This window comes from Musca autumnalis, unplaced genomic scaffold, assembly GCF_047663935.1.
Source record: "Musca autumnalis isolate F117 unplaced genomic scaffold, ASM4766393v1 scaffold_3, whole genome shotgun sequence".
NCBI lineage: Eukaryota > Metazoa > Arthropoda > Insecta > Diptera > Muscidae > Musca > Musca autumnalis.
Genome location: NW_027411866.1, coordinates 155,768,324 through 155,778,473, shown reverse-complemented (window position 1 = coordinate 155,778,473; position 10,150 = coordinate 155,768,324).

Below are 10,150 nucleotides of genomic sequence, written 5' to 3'. Positions count from 1 at the left end.
AATGTAAATATATTAAATTAAGGAATAAAAATAAATTAAGGAATAAAATCTAATGTATAAATATTGGTTACTAATTGCCTTACTGCTAGTATTTAAACATATTATCATTAAAATTTCAGCATTATTTTCATGTTACTTTTTAGAAATTACACATGGTATTTGTATTAATCTTTTTTAAACAATGTTTTACTAATTAACAATATATTATTAATAATACTAACTTTACACATAAAAACCATTATTTTTACTAATTATCTATGTACTATTACAAACTACATACATTTATAACGTTTTTTGAAAAAAATAAAACAATACTTTTTTATAATTGAAATTACAAAACAATGTGTTTTATTTCATTATTGAGTTTACATGATATAAAGGTAAGTATGCAAAGAACTTATACTATTTTTCGAACGATTCCAGTCAATGGAACATACTCCACCAGACGATCATGGATAATTAAGCAATATGCTGAGGTATTTTGAGGAATTGGTGTAGTGGTTTCAAATTGAATTTTCAAATCGATGGGTCCATTCTTCACAGTTTCGTTTTGATTACTGATATCAATAACAGCAATTGGGTTGTCTTTAAAACTTGCATATGTGAGAAGTGGTTGTGGTTCCCTCATATAATACGATTGTTGAAACTTGGCATACATGTCATAGAGTACTGCATAACGATTTTCTCCAAACTTTAGATTCAAATCATCATATGGATAAGTTTCAGAGTTCAAGTGAACTTTAATGTTTTGAAGTTCACAGTGTTGTAGCTTGTTGTCTCTTTCAAATATCAAAGCAACGTATCGAGGTCTTTCATGATTGGCAGACAATTTAACACTCCAGCTGTGTTGTCTTCCACCAGCAAAAGTTGGATTAAAGTAGCAATCCCAGCTGCGGAAAGCTATCGGTAAAGTTTTTCCATCCTTGATTGTTTTCAAGAAACTGATTTTTCTATAGTCTGACAAATGAATGTGTTGTACTTTCCAAACAATGTTTGTAATGGTGAGTTGAATTTCTTCGTTTTCAGTAGTTGAATAACATACATTTTTATCGTTGGCGCTTCTCAAGAGAATCAGGTCATGTTTACTGTTGCAAATTACTTTATTAAAGTCCTCTGCAAAGCCCAGTAGACGATTCAAGGGAACACAAAAATTGAATGAGCTTGTATTAACGTCACCATCTGGATTCCATCCTGCATTACTCATAACCTTGCTTTCGGATTCACTTAGAGAAATCCAATTTTTAACTTTTGTTGTGGTACCCAGATAACGAGTACGATCAATTTCAATTCCATTTAGTTCATAGCGAATTTCATCAAACATGTAACCCACACAGTTATTCCTTAGTTTAGCATTCTGCGAAACACCCCCCTTTGAGTTTTTCAAATTTCCTTCAATGTATAGATAGCTCTCCGATGGTAGTATGTAAAGATCTTGATTTTGTATACTTATACGAATTTCATCGTTATTTTTAAATGATTGAATATATGGAACATAGCTATGGTAGTCTCTCTTCACAATATTCTCGTCAGAGAGTGGGCGCTCATTAATATCGAGTATTTCAGACATTTGGTTTGACTTTTAATTTTATAAGCTTTAAAAATTCTTTATTTTCCTTGCTGAGAGGAGGTCTTGACGGTTTGGCGCCTTGATGATGAATGTGTTTTGGTGTTTGTTTATGGGTGTATTTATTGTAAATAATCATGGCTGTCTGGGTCTTATATGAATTCGTAGCGTAATTTCTTCTCCTCTAAAGTTTATCAAGCGGCCTTCTTGATCTAATATGAGTATCTCCAGATGACTTATTTCTTTGACGTTCACCGGCAAATAAATGAGATTCATCGGTCTCTCTGCCAATTTATAGCCTGGAGGGACGTCAAGAGCGAATTCGTGCAGAATATGAGCAGGCGACCCATTCATGAATGAGCCGGTAACAATATTGCAATGTATTTGTATGGCATTAACCTTTAAAATGTTAACTGGAAGGTTTGAAATGTGCTTTTTGCCAGGTTCCAAAACTTTTCCGGTGAAACCAAAGAGTTTTGCAATGGATTTTTCTTTATCAAAGTATATGGGATCATGAGAGGATAAGATCTCTATCTGTAGCGTATTATTGTTGGCTTTAATCTCAATAGATCTGTTAATGTGGATTGCTCTATACTGTGTCTCCAAGTAGTGAGCAATGTCTTGTAGTTCATATGATCCTATGGGTATCTTTATAATTTTGTCTCCGATATGGAAGAGATTGTTATCATTATCAACATTTGGAATGGAATTGTAGGATTGAAAATCTATTAAACAGCACTCATAACTACCCTCTCCCAATTCAATAGGAGGTGAATAGTTTGAGTGTAAAATTGATGATTTACCCGTCAAAGTAAACGTTGTTGACATTGTAAGATTCTTTCTAGTAATAAGTAAAACATCAAATATACATATGTTTATATAAGGTTTTTATTTATTTTATTAAAATTATTTAAATGTGTTAAGTTTACAATACATTTGTCTTATCTATCCAGGAATTATGCTTGCTTGAAAATCCCAGCCATTTAACAAAGACTTTATCACCCTTTGTTTTTAATATTTTTTCTACTAAGTATGTGTTGGGATATTTTGTGGGTAAAAGTTCTTCTTTGTAGAAACATCCATGTATGGGATTTCCTTCGTAGTCTTCTAGTAAATAAGTAGCAGGGTTGGTTAATCGTATTCCTCTTATTTTGAATATTTCTGCAGTCCAATTTGGAGTATACCCCTTTTCAAATTGATGTTTATATTTGCTGATCCGTACATGATCACCAGCACGAAGATTTTGCCTCTTAAAGATTTTTATGTGGTTATATACAGTTTTTAACAACATCTGCTCATTCGATGAGTTTACTTGAATAGGTGCCATTTTTATTGTTCGATGACGAGTTTTGTTGTATTGATCAACCAGGTCTCTATAAATATCAATCCATTGATAATTTCCATTGTAGCTAAACTCCTTCCACATCATACCTTTTAGAGTTCTATTGAAGCGTTCAACAATTGAGGCTTTCAAGACACTGTATGTAGAGTAGTGGTTTATTGAATGTTTCTGCATTAATTTTTTAAATTCCTTGTTGAAAAATTCTTTTCCATCATCGGTTTGCAAATTCTTTGGAATTCTTCCATCTTTCAAAATTTTTTCAAATGCTTTATATACTTCCGTTGCTGTTTTTGTTTTAAGTGCTTCGCACCAGGCAAATTTCGAAAAGGTGTCGATAACAGTAAGCATAAATCTGTATCCCCTGTTTGTTTTGGAATAGTTGCCCATTTCAACTAAATCAGCTTGCCAAAGGTCATCGATCCCCTTTGTAATAACCCTACGTCTTTTAAAATTTCTTCGTGCTTGAGAGTGGAGTTCGTTTACCAATCCTCGCTTTTCCATTATTCAAGTTTTGGGGGATATATTAGAGCAATTGAGTTGAATGGAGGTTGAGATAAGACTTTAAAAATTTCCTTATGTGATTGTTTGAGATGGGATATTTCTTCTCTTAGTTGAGTACACTCCTGAATGATATTTTGGTTTAATACTTCTTGTATGTGCTTGATTTGTGAATGTATGTATGCTTGGTTGACCGCATCCGTTCCTTCTGTTGGGGGTGCAACGTTCCTAATTTTTTTATTTTGCACGTCAAGGTTGTTATCTTCGTCAATATTAATTCCCAGTATTCTCGAAACATTTTCTCTTACTTCTATTGAGTGGGTTTTTGGATTATAATGATGACCAAACTTGTCAACAGTCATAGGTTGATTGTTTCCTTTAAAGTTTACTTAATAGATTATGTTGCCTTCTCGCAGTTCTTCGATAATCGAAACAATCTCATTAGTATGATTATTGTTTCCGGCTTGTTGTGATGCCATCAACAGCTTTAATCGTTCTACCAACTCGTTAGGATCGTCCCAGTATATATAGTTGGGTTTACTTGGACTTAGTGTCATTAAGCCTTTGCCACTGTGAGTATCCCCCATTAACTTTTTAATTATCCGCTTATATTTTTGTCCTTTGTTCCCCTTGATTCTACCATTAGGGTCATAGTTTATTTTAAATGCATTTGAGTCCAACAAGATTGTTTTATATATGTCGAGTTCTGTAGGATCATATTTTTTGGGGTTTTGATAAAATAAGAGTTCAAATAGTCCTGGTGTAAATGCCCAATTTTTATTTCCAATCGTAATCTTTTCATCGCTGATTTTCAGTGGTTTATCTCCAAACATCCATTCACCATTTTCATCTTTATGCGGTCCATATACTGTATCTAGTTTTTTATTTTTCTTCAAGAGTGTTAGACTAATAGGATCGTCTTCATCATCCTCATTTTCTGAATAAAATGTGTCATCTTTTGAGGTGTTGTAAGTATCATCATTTTGTGAATAATCTCCTTTATCCTCTTTCCCCTCCAATATACTTGGTTCAAGCTTAATCTCCGGTTTATATTTTTTAAAGGGTGTACTCGCTACAAAAGATTCTCTAAATGAATCCATATTCTCCTTCTTGGGTGCAATCATTTTGTTTGCATTCTCAGTCGAAAGCTTTAGTAGTTTGTTTATGGGTTCTGTTAATGGTTTAAAAGTGTTTGTCAATTCAGTAGTTTTAGCATCTTCGCCCATTTTAATGCTTTGAAATTTTCTTTTCAAAACATTTTTGGACTTTACAAGTCGTTTCAACATTGCTTCCTCCATGGTTGCAGGTGTACTAATGTAAATATACTATATAACATCTTTTAAATAATATTATGGTTGAATAAATGTATGAAAGCCTTTCCGATATCTCCCAGAGTGAATTTCATCATCTTTAGAAATCGTCAGAAATCCATACTTTTCTTTCCAGCATTCATGACACATGTCTTTGAAGATATCAAAACTCATGTCACATCCAACATGATCGTTGTATATGTGTCTTAAATTCAGATCGTCTTGTTTAAACATGATTATCATATTGGCATTATCACGCAACAAATGCTTTGGGATACGGGTGTATGTTTGACATAAGTAAAATGAGTCAACATTCTTATGTCGTCCCATACTAAAGTAGTTTTTAATATTGTTTTGTTTATCACACGCTACATCGTCAAAAATCATGATTGAGTTTGGTTTTATTTCATCTGGTTGTATAACATCATCATTATTGGTGAATGTAAACAACCCCATCCCTTTTACAGAGGAAATCAGTTTCTTTAGGTACTCATATGTCGGTTGATATAGCGATTTTGAATAAATGTAAACATTTTCAAATTTTAATCCATTTGGGCTTTCAATCAAACTAAGCATAACATTCGTCTTTCCACAGTTTGATGGACCCACTATTAATGCTCGTATAGTATTGGGTAACAAAGTACTATGTCGAGGGGTTTTCTTTTGTATAAAGTCCCCATTTCGTACTGTAATTTTAGCTTGTTGCTCAACTAATCTCATGTTTACAACTAATGACTAGTATAAGAACACATGACTATTTATAATATATATAATCAATTTACATATATATTTTGTTTAGCACATGTGAAAAAGTATAAAATGATTGTTTACAACGCAAATCGATTTATTAGAAAGAAAGCCGTTAAAGGAGGAGGACTTGTAAATAAGTTGATAAACTCTCTTCCAGTCGAACTTCATCTACCAGGTTATCAATTTTGTGGCCCAGGTACAAAGCTAAGAAAACGTATACAAAGAGGAGATCAAGGTGTTAATCCACTGGATGCTGCTTGTAGAAAACACGATATTGCTTATTCACAGAACAAAGATATTGAACAACGACATATTGCTGATCGTGAACTAACTGAACGAGCTTGGGAACGAGTAAAATCAAAGGATAGTAGCATTGGAGAAAAAATAAACGCATATCTTGTAACTAATATAATGAAGGCAAAGACAAAGCTTGGAATGGGGGTGGGTAATAAGAAACCCAAACAAATACTTGGTCAACAAATATTTAAAAATGCTATAAAGAATGCAACAGATTCCCTTAAAAGCGTTAAACCAACTGATATTAATGCTGCCATCAAAATAGCAAGGAAAGAAATACAAAAGACATTCCGAGGAAAAAAGTCAAAGGTGGTTATACCAAGAGTAATAAGGGTACCCAAAAGGGGAGGATTTCTTCCTCTCATACCTATTCTAACTGGGTTGGGAGCGTTGGGTGCATTAGCTTCGGGCAGTTCAGCGATAACCAATGCAGTTTTGAATGCTAAAAAAGCCAAAGAAGAGTTGCAAGAGCAGACCAGACACAACAAAACCATAGAAGCTATAGCTATGGGTAAAGGTCTCTATCTCAAACCATACAAAAAAGGCTATGGAATTTATGTTGATGAAAATGAAACGCCAAAAAACTAATAAAACAGCTGCCCAAAGGTCCACTTACCGATACACATATCAATACATTTGGAAAGAAATACATCCCTTACTTTAGAGGTGTTTATATGCGAGATAAACTACCTAAAAAGCCTTATCGAATCGAATGTGGTGTCGTAAATTTGGATATTGACAGTGGGCCTGGCACACATTGGGTGGCATATTATAAGAATAATAATATCATCGACTATTACGATAGTTTTGGCAATCTTCAACCTCCAGCTGAAATTTTACGTTACTTGGGGTCAGCTACAACATATAATTATAAACGAGATCAACGATTTAATACATACAACTGCGGCCATCTTTGTTTAAAGTTTTTAATGGAAATGAGCAAGATTTTATAAATAAAATACACCAACAACAAAAGTATTCTTTACAGTCTAATTCAACTAATCCAAGATGTCGTACCTAATCCAAAGATCGGATGTAGCATTTGCCGACTTTCAATATTGTCATGGAAATGATAAAACCATTTTCATGAAGGAGCTCTCATTTATGTGTGGAACTTCTGTTATTCCGAATCATTTTTTGTTTCGACCACCTTATAGTGCAAAGGAGCTTGATGGAGAAGCACTCAGAACAATCAACTACACCAAAGCACATGTGAATGGATTAGACTGGACCGATGGAGAAATCTGCTACAATGATATCGAGGATGTTCTCTCACCATTAAACAACTATCAATACGTTTTTGTAAATGGGAAAGAAAAGAAATGCTTTTTGGAAAACTATCTTCAAACTAATATTGTTAATTTAGAAAGTAATATGAATCTTAGAACTCGTCAAGATTATTTCACCAACTGTCCAATACATATAGATTCTAAGTATAAATGTGCTGTTAATAATGTATTTAAGATATTTGTTTTCATTGAACAGAAATGGTATTATATTCGTGATATAATACAAGATGGATTGTAAAAACCAAAACATAAAATAAAGATTATAAATAAAACAACAAAGATCTGAGTGTTTTAATTTTTCTCAAATTTTATTCATAGAAGTGCAAGCAATGAATGTGAACAATAATACTAATATTGTTTAAAACTCTCTGGTGCCGCAAACATCTAGACCAATTTCAGGGAGGATATCATCTAAAATATCTTGATTGATGGGAATATTGTTTGTATAAAGTCTTCTTATTAGCGGGCAGCTGTATGACATTCGTAAATGCTCTGCAACAGGACAGTCAGCTTCTTCCCATTGATGAATAACTAATTCACAAAAATAACATCTGGTCAAATCTCCTATACCAATATAATAAAATCCAACTGCAGCCATCGTCTTTGTATCTGGATACGGTAATGGCCAACCATTGAAGGTTTTTAAACGCTCGTCTTCCCTATTAAGCGCAGACATCTTTCTAACTAAAGTACTATTTTCATACTGAAACCTCTATCCCCCCAAATTTAAATAAGAAGCCACAGAAACTTTAAATTTTATAAAAATTCTTTATTTTTGTTTAATACGGTGGATAATAAAATGTTGGAATTTCCAATTGTTTTAACTCTAATTTATATACATCTGATCCGCTGGAATCTTTCAGGGTAGATTTTGTGATAGCATATCCTCCACCAGCTAATTGTTTCACATGTTCGTCTCCTAGTGAAAGAAATCTTGTTGGCAAGTAAAGAATAGAGTCATTTATCCTCAATACAATTCTCTCCCCATATTTTGTTTTGCTCTTGAATGCTCCGGTGATGATGTAATCCTTGTTGTCCTCCATATCCTTCAAAGGAATTATTGATTTGATGTTGAAGGAATTGAAGAAAGTAATTAAATCTCCGCTCGCCATGTCTTCACTTGTACTTTAACTTTTATACTGTGAATCTTATTTAAGATTTTTTGCTTTTTATACGAAAACTGTAGTATGCTAAAACATGAATTTCACAATATTGTGAAATTAATTGGGTATACATATGTTAAGTTATGAACATGAATGAACATGCTCACAGAGAGACTGGCGGACGGACGGAAAAATCCACTTTGATTACGATCATGATTCGGCATGCTTACGGACAGACATATGTTTATTGAAATGTATTTTGTTTACATTAGCGATCAAATGTGGTTCTCTCTCAACTTCTCGGTCTGGCTTCCTCCCACACATATACAGGGTAAATGTGGTTCTCTCCTGAAATCAAGGTCTGGCTCCCTCCCACACATATACAGGTTAAATGTGTTTCTCTCCTGAAATCAAGGTCTGGCTCCCTCCCACACATATACAGGTTAAATGTGTTTCTCTCCTGAAATCAAGGTCTGGCTCCCTCCCACACATATACAGGATAAATGTGTTTCTCTCCTGAAATCAAGGTCTGGTTCCCTCCCACACATATACAGGTTAAATGTGGCTCTCTAGATATCCTCCACTAAATCATTTGTTTGACTCCAACTGACTCGCACAGTGGTTCAAATCGACAAAAATTTCATCTTTTAGCTGGTCTTTATCCTAACTATCTGGAGATACATACATGTAAATGGGTAAATGTATAACCGTCTATTAGTTTACTCTCTCTCTCTCTCTCTCTTATTTTAGTTTTCACATATGTTCTCTAATGCCATACATTTGTTTGAATAAAACTCTCTCGCACAATAGGTCTGTTCGGGTAAGAATTGCTTCTTAGGGCTGGTCTTTATCCTAACTCTCACATTGGGGACCCCATATTTCATGATTCAACGTAATATTTTTTAATTTAAGCGGTAAATGTGGCAACCCTAATGTTTTTGGAGGTAATATTTTTGAGACACCCTAATATTTTGTATATATTTATGCTATGTTTACATTTAAGATCTCTCCAAATACTCTCTCGATCTAGTGATCTCTCTCTCTTGTTCTCTCTCTCACACACACACACACACACTCTCTCTCTCACACACACACACACACTCTCTCTCTCACACACACACACACACACACACACTCTCTCTCTCACACACACACACAGCCTGCACAGTGGGCCGAATAGGCAAAAAAGGCGCTTTTGTGGTCTGGAATGCCCATTACCCCTCTACTAAAGCAGCCATTGGGAACGACACTAAAGCGGTCTATGAGATAACAAAAAAGCCTGCAGGCAAATAAAAACCACATGACATGACAGCCCCATCAAATCAGGATGGGACCCTTCTAACAAATGTTGATGAACAAATTTCTTGATGGCGAACGCACTTCATGGAAATATAATAATAATAATACCCCACAACACCTACCAAACCCCATCACCATATCCGATGTACCCATGTCTACATCTAACCAACTCAGCACCGAACCACCTTCCCTCCTTGAAATATAGAATGCATTAAAAAAACTCAAAAACAACAAAGCCCCCGAATAGGACCGCATTCCCCCAGAAATAATAACATGCTGCCTGCAAAAATGTCACGGCTTTTCTACCCACTTTTTCATGGATAAAGGCCCTATGCTCTCCAAGGAGTTAATGGGAAATATAGAAGAAAGAAAGAAAATACTCGCGACAAAGCTCTCTGAGCGTCCGTATTACTCAAATACGTTGAGTCCTAAATCACATTTAAAACTAAAAAAAAAAAATTGGGCGTATGAAAGTATAGATAGGATTAAAGCTCAACAAGTAAAAAAGTATCAGTCGGCTTTGCCGACAGAGATATACCCTCAGCCTGTGTATATTGAAACAATTTTTTTTCCAAAAAACGCATGTATTTAGGGAGTTTTAAAAATTTTGGGCGTTTGAACTGACAAAAATGTTGATTAGGATTTAATATCAAAAGTTTTGCGGAGGAGATACTAAAAAGAATGGATCTCCAGCCACT